This window comes from Lytechinus variegatus, chromosome 8 (genome assembly GCF_018143015.1).
Source record: "Lytechinus variegatus isolate NC3 chromosome 8, Lvar_3.0, whole genome shotgun sequence".
Lineage (NCBI taxonomy): Eukaryota > Metazoa > Echinodermata > Echinoidea > Temnopleuroida > Toxopneustidae > Lytechinus > Lytechinus variegatus.
In genome coordinates this window covers 35,059,314-35,077,314 of record NC_054747.1, presented here as the reverse complement: position 1 = coordinate 35,077,314, position 18,001 = coordinate 35,059,314, and the positions used below count along the sequence as shown (strand labels likewise).

Below are 18,001 nucleotides of genomic sequence, written 5' to 3'. Positions count from 1 at the left end.
TCTGTAAAACTTGTCAAAATTACGAGAACTTTCGCAGGGATTTTGGCAGTGTGAAAGCAAATTACGGGAACTTTTATCCCAGCGTGTAATTGGGCGCGGGCACCGTTGGTGGCTCAGTGCTGAACTAGCAATTTTGAATCTCGCGCCTTGCTTATCATGCCCACAACTTCAGGAAGTTATTCTGAAGGGTATGATTCAGGGCGGTGTGAATTAAAGTGGGTATAATTAATGGGTATTTTTTAGTTCTCGTAATAATTCAATGGGGATTCTTGTGATTGAAACCACCTATCAACATTTCAATAGTGGGCCATCATATGTTGTGTACATGCTCTCTTACAGTCTTGTATCTTTCTCAAAACATTCTTGCTCTCTATTTATACACAATGTGGATAGGATGTCAAAGCTGAAAAGAAAAATGATTTTGTAACTAGGCTTGGCCTACTTGATTCATGGTGACTTTTTTTACGTGATTGCTAAGGAAGCATGAATGCAGAGGACTGATGGCTTTATGTCCTCTTCGAGGGACGTAGTAATGAAGCTACCAGAGGGCACGAGTGGTCTTGTGGTTAACTTCTTTCAAACAGAATAATTATAATAATTATACTTGCTTATATAGTGCTTAGGGACTTTGTCAGAAGTCTCTAAGTGCTCTACAGTACATGTATATGCAGCATAATTACCCTGGCTTTAGCCGAAGCTCTAGGGTTCAAATCTTATCTATGGCTTGTTAGTTTTTAAGTCTCAGTTTGCACTGAAAGCTACTTTTTAAATTCCAGTCTATGTTTATGTTTTCTTAATGTATGAATATTTGAAGTAATAATTATTAAAAAATACAACCTATTCTGAATTAATTTCTTATTTCATGTTTTGTTTTTGTTTGTGTAGAATATTCTCAAGATGACTGCTGCAGCTCTATGTAGATCATGACATCACAATAATCTTCATTGCTGATCAATGCAAGAAACAAGGGGTAAGGAAGTTTCCATCTGTAAACTTTGTATTCAATTCTCCGTTGTCAGTTCCAACCACTGCTTCCCAAAATCTATTTTCATTGATTGATATCTATGGTAGTTCATAATTTTACCAACAATTGCAATCAGACATGCACCCATTTCTTTTACTAGCAACTTGTGTATAGGCCCTATTCTTTTATAGACCAATTAGAAAATGACCAACTGAAAGCAAAAATAGTAATAATACAACATTGGAAGAAAAATGAACCCCAACAAACTTTCCAGTGATAATTCAAGAATTTGATAGATAGTCCAAGTGGGTATGAAACAGATCTACTTGAAATCAGGTTTTTATTATTGGTAGGGTGGTTCTTCACTTTTGTCATGTTGAAAGAAATACACTGTATGTAGGGCCTAAAGTGACTCCAAATGATGATTAGTCCAAATTGATTAATTTCAATCCAATTATTTTTCTCAGCATAAAAACAACAATAGGAATACATGTACATGTAGTACAAACATAACATATATATAAAACAGTGACAGAAATAAAATATTTTACTGAAAGGGTAGCAGCCAAAAAGAAATGCAAAACATTATTAAAGCAGAAAAAGGGAAAGAATTTCAGAACAACTCATACCCCCACCCAAAACAACAAAACACCAATATTAAATTTGAAAATGAAAACATGAGTTTTATAGCTATGGTGTATTATTATCCCAACTGGTTTTATTTATAAGGTCAAGGATTTTGTTGGTGGATAGGGTAGTCAATCATCGATGTTTCTCAGAATTGAATGGCTCCCTCTGTTGTTGAACTTGAACTACTCTCATCCTTGAAGTTTGTTGAGCTCTTGAAATTGCAATAACTCATTACTCTTTTTTTTTTTGGGGGGGGGGGGAGAGGTGGGGAAGGGGGAGTCTGCTTCTCTTATCTCTTATTCCCTGTGCCTATTGTATGCATTATCTTGTTGAGGTGCAAGTCATTAGCATTCTGTAGATATACATTGTAAGTCCATCTGTGTGTCGGATGATATTCTGGTTTTCTATGTAAATTAATGTGCTTTACAGGAACAACATTTCAATAGTGTTTTGCAGATATACCCTGGTCATCTGATCATGGAATGCTTGCATCCAATGTATGCACTTTCTCAACTCCCAGGGGACCATTGCAACAAGAGCTCCAATACTCAAATGCTCGGCCAACGTCCCTTGAGGGATGCTCCGGGATGAAAATATTTACAGTGTATAGCTAAATCAATAGAGTAACATTCACAGAGCAAAATGCTGAAAATTTCATCAAAGTCGGATAACAAATAACAAAGTTATTTAATTTTAAAGATTTGCATAATTCCAGTGAAACAGTTCTAGGCATGTCTTCATGAATATTAATTAGGTGGCTGATGATTTCACGTCCCCACTTTGTTTTTGTTATGTTATTACATGAAATGTGTAAATGATGTGTCTCCACTATTATGAAATAAGTTACAGTAAGAAATTACTAATGCGCTTAATTAGTTGTCATTCAATTATTGGTAGGAACAATTTGAATTTCGTATAATAAATACAAAAGAACAAGTGGGCTCATGACATCATCAGCCAACATTCATGAAGACATGCTTAGAACCATTTCACCGCAATAATGCAAATCTTTGAAATTCAATAACTTTGCTATTTGTTGTTCGATTTTGATCAAATTTTCAGCATTTTACTCTGCGAAATATACCCTATTTATTCAGGTATGAATATCTTCAGCCCCAAGCATCCCTTTAAAACAGAAGTAGCTAATGAGCAGGATCAGAATCCCACAAAGGTGTCTAAAGCTACTACTATTCCTTACTTCTGTATTTGCTTCCTATCCATCATGAGAAATTATTAAACATGGAATCTTTGAAGGGTAATTGTTGTGGAAAGAAATCCATTTTGTTCACCCAATTGTCTAGAAGAAAGATATGCATTTCTCTCACAGCTCCAAAATTTGAGAATGCATAGCTCTTTTGTAGCTCTGAAAAGTAGATTATGTCTTTTGGTTATTAAGCGACATTTCATGAAGAAAAAAAACCTTTTTGCACTCGGAGACAACTTCAGGAACATACCGGTGTGGTTGTATGTCTGGAGCAGTTCAATGGATCGGTCTTAAAGGTGACTATGAACAGGATCTTGCTCCTTGTCTTCTCACTGTCAGGTGCGGATGTGTTGCTTCCCTGTTTGATCTGTTTTATGTAGATCAACACTTATGCAGGTGGAGGATCAAATATAGGAAAATCTTTCTCTAAACCACCAGAGCAAACTTCCTTTTTTTTTCATTTTACCTGTCCAAAAGCAAAGTTAAACAGTGGGAAAACTGCCTTTTTGTTCTTTTAATATAGTTCCCAGAAAGAAAGATATAAAGAAAAGTAAAAGCAGTCTAGTTTCTTTGATATCTCTGTCATTGAGTTTCCGGATGTCATGCAACTTTAACTGTGTGTATTGTGTTATACAAATATTTAGCATTTCAACATCAGTATGGTTGTAGTGTATTAAAAGAAATACAGTATGTTCGCCCCACAGGTGTATTGGGAGCAGTTGTCCTGGGTGCCAGTTTTCAGGAGGTGCTAATTAAAATAGGGGAAATATAAGATGGTAGAAAAAGGAGGAAGAGGGAGGAGGAAGAGGGGAATAGAAACAGGAGAAGAAACACAAATAATCAAATAAACAATTGGGAGATTGAGAAGGGAAGAAGGAGTTTGAGAAAAAGAAGAAGGATGAGGAGAATGAGCAAATTTCAAAAGGAAAAAAAATAAGGAATAACTTTTATCATTATACAATTCAAAAGGTAAGAAGAAATTTAGAAACGGCACCAGTAATTAGCTGAAAATACCTTTGACTTTTAATTTTAGGATTGAGTTTTTTTAAAAGACTTTTTATTTTTCAGTCAAAAAGATCATTCATGTCCCCCTTTATGTAGAAGTGTTGTATAGTTCTAGCAGTATTATAAAGACATTTCCACATTATTATCAGGGATTTAGGAGTACAATCGCAAGGTTTGAGTCTGTATTACTCACACTGATTTTAAAGGTAAATGCTAGTTTTGGTAACGATATCAAAATGAGTTCGTACAGAATCCAATGAAATGACCACTAAAGTGTCTGTTTGTATAAATAAAACGCATGTGCCAAAGGATTCTGGAAGAAATTATGTAATTGCTGAGAAATCAGCAAATAAGCACGGGATTCGGGTAGGGCGTCAGGCCCGACGCCCTAAGCAATAATTATACGTTGTCCCACGTGCGCTTATCTGTGTTGGGGATTTTCGGTGTGAACATTTTTCAGCGTAGATTTCAAGATTTCACAAAGTCCAGTTAATGTAACTGTACCAGATCTAGATCCTCGATGATATACTGGCAATTGAGCCTTGTTTTACAGACTTTCTCATGAAATCAGTGTTAACTGCAACTACTGGAATTTCTCTTTAATGTAGCTACAGTTGAAAAAGATTTTCATCTGCCGACTCTATTCAAAGCATATTTTAGCAGTGTGTGAACAGACCCCCTCAATATCCATGTTATTGTCAGGTATTTGGGGTATGACCCTGGGGGTTGAACTTCATGTTATGGAGGTAAACATTGGTGTGTTTACTTTCTCCATACCTTGTCAATACATTGCCCACAACCTGGTGCTGATAAATGCGTTTCCTCTCTGTTCATGATGTATACAGTGGAAAGTTTGCTCTGTGTTTTATGATTGCTCTCGGGTGTTGAAGGAGGGAGTGAGTGAGTGAAAGGAGTAGTGGAGATCAATAGAGAGAGGGAGAGAGAGGGGGGGATAGATGGTGAGGGGATGGGGTGCAATACAAATTTTGTTAAAGTTTTATGATCGCTCTTTGGTGTTAAAGAAAAAAAAACGGTGTGTGAACGGAAATTCCAAGGGCAATAGGGAGCCTTGTAGGTAGGGATACTATAGATTTCAATATTACAGAGGGGGGAGGGATAAGTGCCCTTCATTCTTGGTGTACACTTTACCCTTGGCTTTTGTGAAGTTTTGTTATTTTTGTATTTTGATTTTTTTTTTTGGGGGGGGTGGAGGGCTGGCAGGTAGTGATTGATTTTTGAAATATACAAAAAAATCTAAAGGAATAGAAAGAGGAATTTAGATGAAAGGGATGTTCTGCATACAGAAAGAATGAACACCAAAAGAGAAAGAGCAAGATTATGACAGTAAACAAATACAGAAATGCATGCAATTTTCCATTAGTGCCTTGTTCCAAAAATACCTTCTATTTTCTCCTGAAGAGATTTTTTTTGGTCAAATTGTTTCTGTTTATTCTATTTCAACGATATGCATATTGAGGCTAAATACAGGAATTATGATCATAAGAATAGCACTGTGCTTCTGATTTTCCAAAGAGAAAAAAAGGAGAGGAAGAAACTCTTGTGAAAATCCTTGTGACATATTTTGTGGCAGTAATCATGATTGTTCCCCTTGACTTTTTGATGTTTGTACAAGGTCGCCCTCTTTTGGCAAGTGTTTGATAGGATCCTTGCTCATAAATCATGCAAATCTCATCCTGGCTGTGTTGATAGGTGAAGCTAGAGGTCATCTGAGGTTAAGTGTCTTGGAGGGGTTTGTGGTGGAGGGGTGGAGAGGAGGAAGGAGAATGAGGTGAGGGTCAGAGGATGAGAGTGAGAGAGGAGAGGAAAGATGGAAAAATGGAAAAATTTTTGGTAGGGCTGGGGTATGATGTATACAGTAAAAAAAATAGCTCGCTGTTTAAGCCTGTCACTTTAACAACAAGTTGTTTAAAAAGTTTTTTTTAAACAAGTTGTTTAAAAAGTTCAAACAGTTGTTTAAACTATTTAAATAAAAGTTGCTAGAGTGACAGACTTAAACATCATGCTTTAAATTTTAAACAGCGTTTTTACAGCGTACTGTAGGACTTAAATTGTACATATGTATTTGTTTATTCATTTTATTCAATTTATTGATTTCCATTTCCAATAATCAAAATACATATAATTCAACTTGATGTAAACAATATTAAACATATAGACAAATAAAAAACCAAGTACACGTACATGTACATGTATATCAAGATGACAACGTGGGCATGAAGTATTATTAATACATTGTATTTGTATACATATCACACTTTTCATCTTTTTATAGATGCTTTGATGTAATTACCAGGTCATTATCAAATTGAATGTAAAGAAAGGAACAGAATAAAGATCAGGGTTTATTTAATTGAAATTTAGCTTCGGCTTGTTATGATAGAAATTAATAAGTAAAAGGTGACCAGCGGAAGAGCAGGAAATCTTCTGGAAAAATACCTGGGCTAAATAGGGTGCGTTTATTCGACACTTTTTTACCCTAGAATCATGATTAGAATCATGATTCAAATCACGATTCTGCAGAATCACGATTGCGTTTAGTCGAAATTGGAAATAAACGTCTTTCAAATCACAAACATGAAACACGGAAAAAGGGGCGTTTGGAAAGACGTTTCTGTAGAATCACGAACGAAAAGGGTCGTATAAACGATATCGTGATTTGAATCATGATTCTATGACGTCATTGTGTCGTGCTTCTTCCGGGTTCGACTCAAAGGCGCGCGCTGTGTTTCGTGCAGGTTAATTTTCGTGTAGCAGATTGCCAGTGTACTAGTACCGGTATATGCCAATTGTCATGTGCATTTAGGAATTATCATTCTGTGTATTGTACCCCGGGGTACTGTAGCGTCATTTGTATATTTCACTCAGGGTGACCAGATTTCACAAAATGAAATACGGGACAAATGACAAACGAAGATCAACAAAAGAAGCCCACACAAAGTGTGGGCTTCTGAGAATCCATAGTATAATAATAAGACTTTTGAAAAAAATATAAAGAATTAGAAGGGAAGGTGAACGAAAGAATGAAGGAGAGAAAGAAAAGAGATGATTGGGAAGGAAAGAAAACAGAAAAAAAATAACAGAAAGTTAGAATAAAAGGATGAAAGAAATAATAAAAGAGATAAAAAAGGTTTCCGTCATTCTTTGAAATGAATATAGAAAGAAAGAAAGGAAGGGAAGATTAATAAATGTCTCGCAAAATAAAGGAGACAAAGGGGAAAGGTGAGAAAAAGTAGGAGGAAAGAAAGAAGGAAATAAACATGTTTCCTTCATTCTTTGAAAGAAACAATAGAAAGAAAATAAAAATAAGGGAAAAGAATGAGAAGGGAAAAATGAAGAAAGGAATAAAGAATGGAAGGGAAGAATGAAGGGGAAGAGAACGAAAAAATAGAAAATAATGGAAGGAGAGAAAGAACGAAAAGAAACAGGAGACGAAGAGAGAAGGAAGCCAAGGTAATTATAAGGAAAGAAAGAATTTCTGAAGGAAATAAAAAAGTATACTGGATAAAGAAGGAAAGAAAGAAAAATGAACAGAGAGAGAGAGAGAAAAAAGAAAATGTCGAGGAAAGAAAGATAGGAAATTAAGATAGATGGAACAAAAAAGGGCAAGCAGAAAGGATAGGGTATATATAAAATAAAGAAAAGGGAAAAGTTCAAACTTCAAGTAAACAAAAAAATCCAATCATCTAATAAAAATCATAACTTTATTAAATGTATTTTTAAAATTTAAACATAAAATGTTTTAGAAATGAATAAAATTTCAAAGTGAAACATATTGTCAAACTTAAAAATTAGATGAAACATCGCGGCATCGTGCACACCAAGACTCAAAACGAAAGCTGAAACTAGATATATGAAAAGTCAATAACATTTTCCTCGGATTACATCTCCAAATCATTAAACTGAGAATCCATAGTATAATTATAAGAATTTCCCGCCGATTTTGTGATTATTTTGGTAGAAAAACTGTTTATCATGTGAGGTGTTTGCACCATTGAGAATTTGCTTCGATCCTCCATGCCTAGCTAGTAGCCTGCCACACACAGGCAGGAGGCCAGTTCGTTTGCAATGTATTTGCAAGAAATCATCGCAGAACTTGCAAACAGTTTACAGTTATCGATTTAATTGTTGTCCCTGCTTCGTCAGCTGTTGGTTATTTAATGAAAATTCGTCACTTTCAAATGTATTAACTACATTTTGTTCAATATTCTGAAATACGGGACAATCCCGGGAAATACGGGACGTCTGGTCACCCTGATTTCACTGTTTTCATCAATCATGTCTTCAAGTTCCAAAGGCACAAATTGGACTGACGACGAACTCAGGGCTCTGCTTGTGCTTTGGGCTCAGCCTGAAGCACAAGCATCCCTTACCGGGATTCACAGAAATATAAGACGATCTACGAGTCCCTTTCAGCGGTTTTTGATGAACCGACAAGATTGAATACAAGTAAACAAAAACAATACGAGGTACAATACACGGAATTCTGGAAGTAAAAGATTTATTTTTCGGAAGCCGAGTTGCACTTGCACAAACGATCGCGCGTTAGCTCCGGTGGCAGCAAAAATCTAGCAGCCGACGTGAAGTTAGAAACACGCGCGAAAATGTTGACCTATACTTCCTGGGTCAAACTGCGCACTGTGATGCGCACTGGATCGGCCCGAATTCAGGGAGAAACAGCGTTAGAAAGATGGTCGTATAAACGCTGATTCTGTCGGATCGTGATTCATGTTGCTGTTTTGAATCATGATTCAAATCGTGATTCCAATCATGATTCTGGGTTGAGGTCGCATAAACGCAGCCATAGTTGAACTTGGGGGCATTGATAATCAGCAGTTATAAAGTGTCACTTTGATGAATGGCTCTGTTTTGCCTCCATCCAAATCAAAAAGAAGGCCCAGCATTACCTCTACCTGCACCTGTCTGTGTAGGGGAGGCCATAGCAGCACCCCTGAGGGACCGGTAGTAGCACCCCTTGGGGACCCATTGGGCAACGTTCCTGGAGTACTGGCCTAGTAGAGGCCCCATGAAGAAGGGGGTATACTTTATTAACCCATCACGCATAGGCCTATATATTCATGTGTTATTGTGTGGAGTTCGCTGTGTGCTTTTCCTTATAATGCAACTAACATTTTCTTCAACTATATAGAAAAAGTTCTAGTATCTTGGTTTATTTAGTGATCAATCTTCATGATTGTAAATCTGTTTCCTTATTCATCCGTTGGGATTTTAATTTCTATTTAGCACCTCTGCCAGGATGCTGATTATGCATTTTGATGATAATAAATTCCTTACAAAATACAAGAGTAAAATGTATTATTGTGGCACATTTTATTTTAAAGATAACTTGCATGCACATTGAGTTTTTCGAAATAATTTTCTGGACTAGCCTTACCACAAAATTGTTGGTCATTCATACCCCTTTCATAGTGCGCTTTTCCCCGGCGAACTCCACTGGCAAAGTTCGAAGGGGAAAGTTCCCAGTATGAAAGGTACACAGGAGAACTTCACTGGTCAAGTTCGCCAGTGAACTTCTCAACCTCTAGAGGTGGAGAACTTCGCCGGCAAAACTGTTTCACCGGCAAAGTTCGCTGCTGAAAAGGCAAGTATGAAAGCAAACCGGTGAACTTTTCCTCGTTTAATGACGTCAGAGGTCAATTTTTTTTCTCTCCCAGCTGAATGCTATGGCGAATTAGATACACTCGAACATATTTTTTTTTACTAACAATATTGATTAAAAAGCACTTTTTACATGTATTAGATATGCTGAAATATAAAAACAAGGTGATATTGTTTATTTTTTTCGTAATACCTCCAAAATATATTGTAATTAATTTTTTTGATACCTCTTTGTAATATGTAAGAAGTAATGTTTACATTTTGTGTTGTTCGGCAATCGCCTGTTGACTTTTGCCGGGAAGAAATGTCAGTGCGAAAGGGTACATTTTTTCTTCGCCGGTGAAGTGAGGAATGCGAGGCGGAGAAGTTCGACAGTGAAAAATGAAGAGGGCAGTAAGAAAGGGGTAGGCCTATTAGATTGATGGAAATATCTCTTTAAAATAGTTATGTCTTTTATTGGATTTGCAATCAAAATCATAATATTTGCATATCATTTGAAACAAAAAAATATCAGTGTAAGAATGATAACAATTTTTTATTTTATATTCACACTTGCAGCTGCAAGTGTACATGATCCCGAAACTTCATTGTAATAACTTCCAGATTGGTTTAAGATTTTTGTAACTAAATAAATGAATGAATGAATAAATAAATAAATAGATGAATAGATAAATGAATAAATAAATGAATAAATACATGTTAATTGGTCAGATGATACATTGCACACATTTCTACGATTGAAGAAAAGATTTTTGCAAAAGCCAAGTGATTATACATACATACATACATACATTTAATATTTATATAGCGCTTTTCCATGTAAACATGCTCAAAGCGCTTTACAGTATCATATTATAATTATGTTGAATATTCTGCTCTCCAAGTGCTCCTATACGCATAGGTCTACAGTTCTACACCGTATTAAAATAATATTCATAGATCTTAACAATCTATCTTACAATTATTTGATGATTATTATGGTGATTGAAAAAAAAACATCTTTGTTGTTGATCATTGCGATGATCTTTTGCCCATTAAAAGCAAAAGATTGCCAATTTTTGTGAAAATATATTTCACATATGACAGACATTTTCTATTTTTATGAAAGGAGAAATTCCTACAAATAACTCATTACACCAATAAATTGGAAGCACTTCAGAATGAATGTGAAACTTGATCACAAGTGTTTGGTATTACACCCTTTTGAAACTGTATCGGAATGATAAAACGCTGATGTTTTATAGGAGAATAACTTTGTTTTATGGTTGAAATATATCCCCTCCAATTGGTCCTGAATTTGACCCAGAGATTTGGTTTAATGGTGTCAATTTCTCTCCAGTTTATACCATACTTTGTCACTTTTTTCAATTTACTTCTAAATTTGCCATGAATTTATATTTTAAGTGAAGGATTGGGGCTATAGGCCTACAGTTTATTGGGTCTGCAAAAATTTGGTCTACTTCTTACAGCTAGTCTAATACCACATGGGCTAAACCCATTTGGTCTACACTTCACTTGGTCTGATATAGTCTAATTTTCATTTGGACTAATGCCCAGTTGGTTTAGTTTCCACTTTGTTTTCCAATACTTATTAAATAAGTATGAAATGGCAGCTCTTGGAAAGCAAAAAGAAATTATAGTTAGATTTCAATCTATTTATAAGTAAAAATACGCACAATATTTTATGGAATATGCTGACTATTAAAAGGGAAATGGTTCAATTTAACCATATCTTTCTCAGCTTCAGCCTTTAATTTGTTTTCTTGTTCACCACGATAAAGGTATGGTATGTTAGATGGCATTGTAAGCAATCTTATATCAGCATTTTATTTGAATGTTTTACTTGCGTTATATGTTTTGCATACTAGGAAGACACGTCAGGATATAATCAAATGTGCAAACATAAAATTGCGGAAATATAAGAACAAAAAAATGTGTTGTTGCCTGTTTCAATACACAAGACGGTCATTGATCGTTGACATAAACACCCCCTGCAAATCCATCTCCTAGAACATTCTTTGGTTTTCTTCATTTTTCTTTTAGGAGTAATACCTGTCAATCCGTGCCAAGAGGTTAGTCAATCATGACACCAGAGGCGACATTTTGCACCCAGTACAATCCTCCATGTCTCCCTTTTGCCCCTCCACCATCCCTTCATCCCTCCCCTACCACCTCTTGATTACCCCTCCATCTCTTCATAACCCCTCCATCAACTTTTGGGCACCCCTCCACCAACTCGTTATTACCCCTCCACAAACTCTTGATTACCCTTCCTCCGTCTCTTGATTACCCCTCCATCATCTCTTGGTTCCCCCACCACCAACTCTTGCCTCCCCTTCCACCAACTCTTGCCCCCTTCCACCATCTTCATTGCCCCTCTACCACCTCCCACTTACCCCTCTACCAACTCTCAGTTGCCCCATCCACCAATTCTCAATTGCCCCCCCTCTGATTCTAGTACATGTACTTCTCCATCTTCCACCTCCCTGATCTGATTCAACATCGTTAAACTTGCAAGTTTGACTACAGAGGTAGGCCTAATATATTGCCCATTCACACCAAGAAACTGTCCCCCTACTACCACTGCCCCAACTACCACTCCTTCCTCAGCCCTTCTCCCACTTCATCTTACCTCTCTATGCTCCACCATGACCCCTCCAGTACCCCACCCTCACCCCTCCATTGCTCCAAGCCTCTCCCCATCTATTATCCTTAAACTCCAGTACCCCACCCTCACCCCTCCATTGCTCCAAGCCTCTCCCCATCTATTATCCTTAAACTCCAGTACCCCACCCTCACCCCTCCATTGCTCCAAGCCTCTCCCCATCTATTATCCTTAAACTTGACAGTTGGGAATCAAGTGCCGCCGTAGGGCTAGAATTTGAGTGATAAGTGCAATTGTTTCAAATGGCATTTTTCCTTTGGCACTCCCCTTCGGCACTGTCTCCTGTTCTCTGTCTGATGACGTAGTTTATTAAAGATTTTGTTTTGGGATCATGGTTGCTATCACAGCAAGTTTCATTAGACATCTACGATCCCTCTCAGGCTCACATTGGAAATATTTATGTTATTTTGGTAAAACATATTCCGATATCAATTATCTTCTTTTTATCACTATTAAAAGCCTATGTTTATGAATATAATTGTTAATTCAAACTTCAATTCATTGGTAATATTAATCTCTTATGTTTTGGTAAAAGTCTCCAAAGTAAAAAAAAATAAGAAAAAGGAGAAAAATATGATTCAGTTCTAGAATAAGAGCTATCTGACATGAGCTATTATTGCCAAGATTATGAAATGAAAAAAAAATTCTTTAAAAGTGCAAATAAGCAATTATTCATGGCAATTTTAATGGTTCTTTTATCTCTAATTTTGAGCCATCTTATTCCCATATTCAACTTTTGTTCTCATTATAGAAAATCAATGATTCTTGCTAATTGTAGAAGATTAATTGTGACGTCATTGAATCTGAAATGCTCTCATATGATAGAGGCTGTTCTCACTATGTTCCTAAAACTAGTTTAGTGGAAACTAGTTTAACGCGTAGTGAGAACGGTCAAAGCGGTCTTGGAAGCGATCTTCCAGACCAGTTTGGAAAACCACCTCGCGATGTTGTTTTCAAGATCGCTTTGCCTCGTTAAACTGGTTTTAGCTAAGTGAGGACACAACCGTTCTTGGTGAAGCGATCTTCACACATTTTGAGCGTGCTACTCCACATGACAGGTGTAAAATGCCTATGCTGCAGTTTCGAATTTCAGGCGAAACATGCCACCCCACTGAGAGCATTTCCATAGCAACAAGATCACTTTGCGTGAAGTGATTTTGGAAACCACTTTCGTGTGATCAAGTGGGAACGCTAGCAAAGCGATCTTCCAAACTGGTTTCCTGAACCGGTTTCTAGTAAACTAGTTTTAGAAAATGTAATGAGAACGGCCTCATAGAGACCAGAATCATGTGCGACCATCAGGGAAAAAAATGACATCACTATTCTCAATCATTCGTCACACCACAACATGCACAAACATGTGCAGTGACAACTAAGTAATTAAATGTCTCCCTCATTTGAGCTGCTATTGTGGTATTGTTGTTTGGTGTTGAGTGGTCGAGAAACCGTTGGATCAAAGTGTTGAGATCTTGTCTTTTGTATCTAGACTGTGTTGCATTCTAAACTTACCATTGAGGATTGCTAGGCTGGTCATCAGTACTAAATACCAAGGAATCTTCGATATTTATTGACTTTTAAAATATTTCTTGGATTAAGAATAAAAATAAAATCCATAAAGATTCATTCTGAATAAGACAATGCTTACTTTTAAAGTTACTGGTAACAGTTCTGCATGCTGCACTGTAACCAGTGACTGTTAAGAGTAAATCATTGTCTGATTTGGAAAGAATAACTTGATTTTTTTGACATACCGCCCACAGTTCCTCTACTACTTTGTTACTGTCATACAGATGTCCAACGACAGTTAGTGGACTTGACTCTGTAGGGTATCCAAATTATATTTTTTGTCCCTCTCAGTTTGCCTTCTGTAGCATCATTATCTATTTCCTGTGTCCAACATCTATCCCACCTCAAAGAGGCGTATTCAGGCAGCCTCAAAGTTTGAGAATACCATTAATTTTCCAAATGGAAAATTAACCCTGATCTACGCCGATCACATAAAAAGGGTGTTTTCACAATGTAAAAGCAAATTACTTGTAATATTCCTTAAAGAAAATACTTCTTCAATAGTAGACTTGTCAAAATTATGAGAATTTACCCGGGGGATTTCCCAAAGGTCGCAGTTATTCTTGCCATGCAAAAGGAAAATACATGAGCTCTTCCATCCAATATGTAAGCTGGGTACCCTGTGCTTACATCATTTCTCTGAGCTTCTAGAACTTTCCCCAAAGTCTATGTTTTTTTAATGTTTTTTGTCATTTTTTAATTACATGTAGGAGGGGAATGGATTGCAATGCTGTTTCATATGCATGAAGAAAAAGCCTAAAATATTTGGTATTGACCTAGGACTATATTCAACAAAAATCCTGGTTATAAAATGGAAAATGGAGCAGTGAAAGTTGGGAATTAAAGTTTATATCTGAATGACACACAATGTGCACAAGTTATAGGAGAACGTCACCATTGTCATCTGATTCTTCCTAAATTTGTTCATCAACCTTTGAGGGTTAAACTTCTCTATCTGAACAATCTATTAAATGCTGGGCCACCAACGTTCAGCATTAAACGCTGCCGATCTACCCCCATTGTTGGCACCCTCTGACGTTAAACAAGATAAATGCCTCTTCCACTAGGGAGGTCTCTTTCTTGGGACAATCTTTTCCTAAAAAATCATTTTTCTTCAATCAGATGAGAAGCCCTCCTCAAGGCCAATTCAGCAATTGAATGGTCAATGTGAAATAAGAATCTGAAAACAATTACCATTTTTTTTAGTGTTTCTTTTAAATAACATCTTGGATAAACATGAATATTGAAATGGTTTAGAATGATTAGATCCCATGACTGAGATTGAAGAGAATTAAATGAAGCAAAATTTCAAATAGTTTTACTCTAGCCACAGAATTTTAATCTATTTAATTCATAACAAGCATTTTAGGAGTCCTAAAAAATGCAGTTTTAGTGAATAGGTAGTTTCTGTGCTCTATAAATTCAGGTATCATCATTATTATTGTTATTGTTTGGTTGTAGAAATCCCACTTTTTTCATATAATTTTTAGAGTATCATTATTTTGATCAAATCGTCGCACTTCGATGCGAAAGTTAAGCGCACTGTATCTATTCCACGAACCGTCCTCTCTGTTACGTTGCCCACCGTGTCATATATAATTAACTGCAAGAAAATATAAAGATATGGGATGAAACTTTGGAACCTGAACTTTTTAACGAAGACACTGGTAAATAATTTGCTCTCCTAGTAGGTGCACTTATTGCTGGTTTAAAAAAAATCTTTTCTTTAAATGCGTTTTCTGCAAAAGTAACTTTCGCATAGAAGTGCGCAGAGAGGACGGTTCGTGGTGCGTGCGACGAATTATTATATATTTCTGTGTTTGTATATTGCTGTATTATGAATGCATTTGATTTATTTAAATAGACCTTCAATAAAACATTGCATGGTTCGACCACTGATAATTACATTTATTGTGATCATCCAAAACCTGAATATCCGAGCTAAATTTATGTTTTATTGTTTCTTTGCAGATTGTACATCTAATGCAGTAGAAATCTACAGCCCAGCACAGTAAAAGGTTTGCTTCCACATAAAAAATACAATCCGTATCTTTTTATGCTATGTCATGCATTATAATTTTAGATAGGGTTTATAGAGGTCTGTGAAAGAAAGTTAGAAAATATGTAAGAGAAGGTACATGTAGCAATAGAGCAAAAAAATTGATGAACTTTGTGTATTTTGCTGAAAGCATGGTATCCAATGAGGCATCAATTGAAGGGAGGATTGTTGGTGAAGGTGAGAGTGAACTTAGTGACCAAGCCAGAAATATGTCATTTCAGAACAGAAAATTAACCCACAATGCAATATACCCCATCTTCCACCTCTGGTCACTTTTTGAAATGTCTAATTTTTGTTGTCTGTTGTTCCACTATTTTGTTAGTTGTTCTTCATTGGAGAGCTCTGCTAGTGTAGTTTTGTTGTAACTGCTCTACATGAACATGTGTAGAAGGTGGCACCAACAAAGATCAAAGTCACTGAAATGTTTAAAACTCCTCCAAACAGGGTTAACTCTAAATCTGACACCACCAACAAGGGATGAGAAATATATTTAATTCTTTGGATAAATGACAAAGTATGGGGATAAGCCTAGTCAATTTCATGCTAGGTCTCCATTCTGTGCTTGGTTCAATATCATGAGGCACCACAGAGATTTCATCAAGGCCAATATTGTTTCTGAGAACAATTTTATTGTACTTACAAGATCACTGTTAGTACTAGCAGCTGAAAATGATAAAGGTAACAACATAATCAGAAGGCTCATCCATGGAGCCCCCTCAAAAAAGGAAAAAAAGGGGGGGGGGGGGGTGTTTAATTCATTCGCTTTTTACTGCTGGAGCCAGGGGCACAGAGGGTATGCTGTTGATTAGTCAGCCAAAAATGAAAAGGAGAGAAAATAGTTTTTATTATTAACATTATGCTTGAATTAAAAAGGGCGAATTAGAGAATAAAAAAGTTTTGAAAATTGAAATACAATGACATTGTGTTGAGAGAAGTAGGAGATCTGAACGATAAGGGGGCAGTGGAACAGAATGATTAGGACAATATGAACAAGAAAGTTGAATTAGGTCAGGCAAGGTTGTGGAGTGGCAAGGCTCAACAATCTTGTAGCGTGAGCCGCCAACCAATCGCAGGTGTGGAGTGATTTGCCTCTCTGCCTCATATCATTAGAATCTAAAACAAGAGAGATTAAATAATCGTTGATGACATCAATCGCAAGCACCCAGAAAAATTAAAGCCTTTTTCTTTGGGGACCAGAGCTGGCGGTATGGGCTTGGGGTGAGAGTGAAACTATACGTTTTGGAGATGGAAGTGAAAGGATCTTGTCATCCCTAAACCACTAAGCCTAGATTTTATATAGGTGGAATTGCTATGATTTGATGTAATTTTCATAATCATGTAAAGTTACATGTATGCATGCAGGTTTATTATTATTAGTCTGCAGGCACAGACCCTGATTAGAACTTTGATCAAGAAGTGCACCTCCACGCAAAGACTATTTCACATAAGAGAGCCTTCAGTATACATGTACAAGGCATGAGTAGGCTGCACATTCAGACCCTTATCTCGAGTGAAGGGTTTGCCCAGCAGACTAGGTTAATGTATTTGCGTATACGCAATCAAATTCTTACTTAGTGTAAAAATTTAAAAAAACCCAACAAAGTGAACCATAAGCAGGGGCGTAGATAGCGGGGGGGATGGGGGGATGCATCCCCCCAGAATTTTAGGTGGGGGGGATGGTGTGTACAATCATCCCCCCCAGGTTTCTGTGGGGGAAGAAGCAAAACTATACAGTAATAAAGCATGATCAAAATTGGACTTTTATTCAGAGTCAATCATCTTATATGCATTTACAACTTGCAAGTTTTAAGTAATAACAACTGTCTTGCGTCGTCATATACATTTAAGGATCGTTATTCAGAGTTTCACCAAGTACATTTCCTTATAATAATTATGTATTTGCAAAGGAGATAAGTTCAAAATATTTCATTACAGATTTAAGAAAGTGTCGCTTAATCACTCCCTTTCAGAGCAATTGCTTTCATAACACATTAACACTGTTCAAACGAATTAGTAAGAAATTACCTATACACATACACTGACCCTTTTCCCTGCTGGCCATGTCCTCAACCCCTACTTTGCAAAGGAAAGGTGAAAATTTTCAGTCTCTAAGGAGCGAATTAGTAAATGAATGATTTTGGAATGAAAGTGCAAATTTTGGATGGCCTCAGTGATATCCGAGGTTTTTTTCACTCAATATTTTTGGCGCAATGTATTTTGGAATTACTTATACCAGTGATTTCTGTACGTGCGCAGTCTTCTAGGTTTGAA

At 36.6% G+C, this 18,001-nt stretch overlaps 1 long non-coding RNA gene across 1 annotated transcript in view; it reads left to right on the top strand.

Annotated features, from left to right (window-relative positions):
• The window catches only part of LOC121420430, a 34,717-nt gene extending 19,002 nt beyond the window's left edge, over positions 1 to 15,715 (top strand). The window contains exons 2-3 of the long non-coding RNA XR_005970758.1: positions 886 to 970; positions 15,643 to 15,715. This is a non-coding gene — a long non-coding RNA (uncharacterized LOC121420430). The remainder of the gene's footprint in view (positions 1 to 885; positions 971 to 15,642) is intronic.
• The last annotated feature ends 2,286 nt before the right edge of the window (positions 15,716 to 18,001 follow it).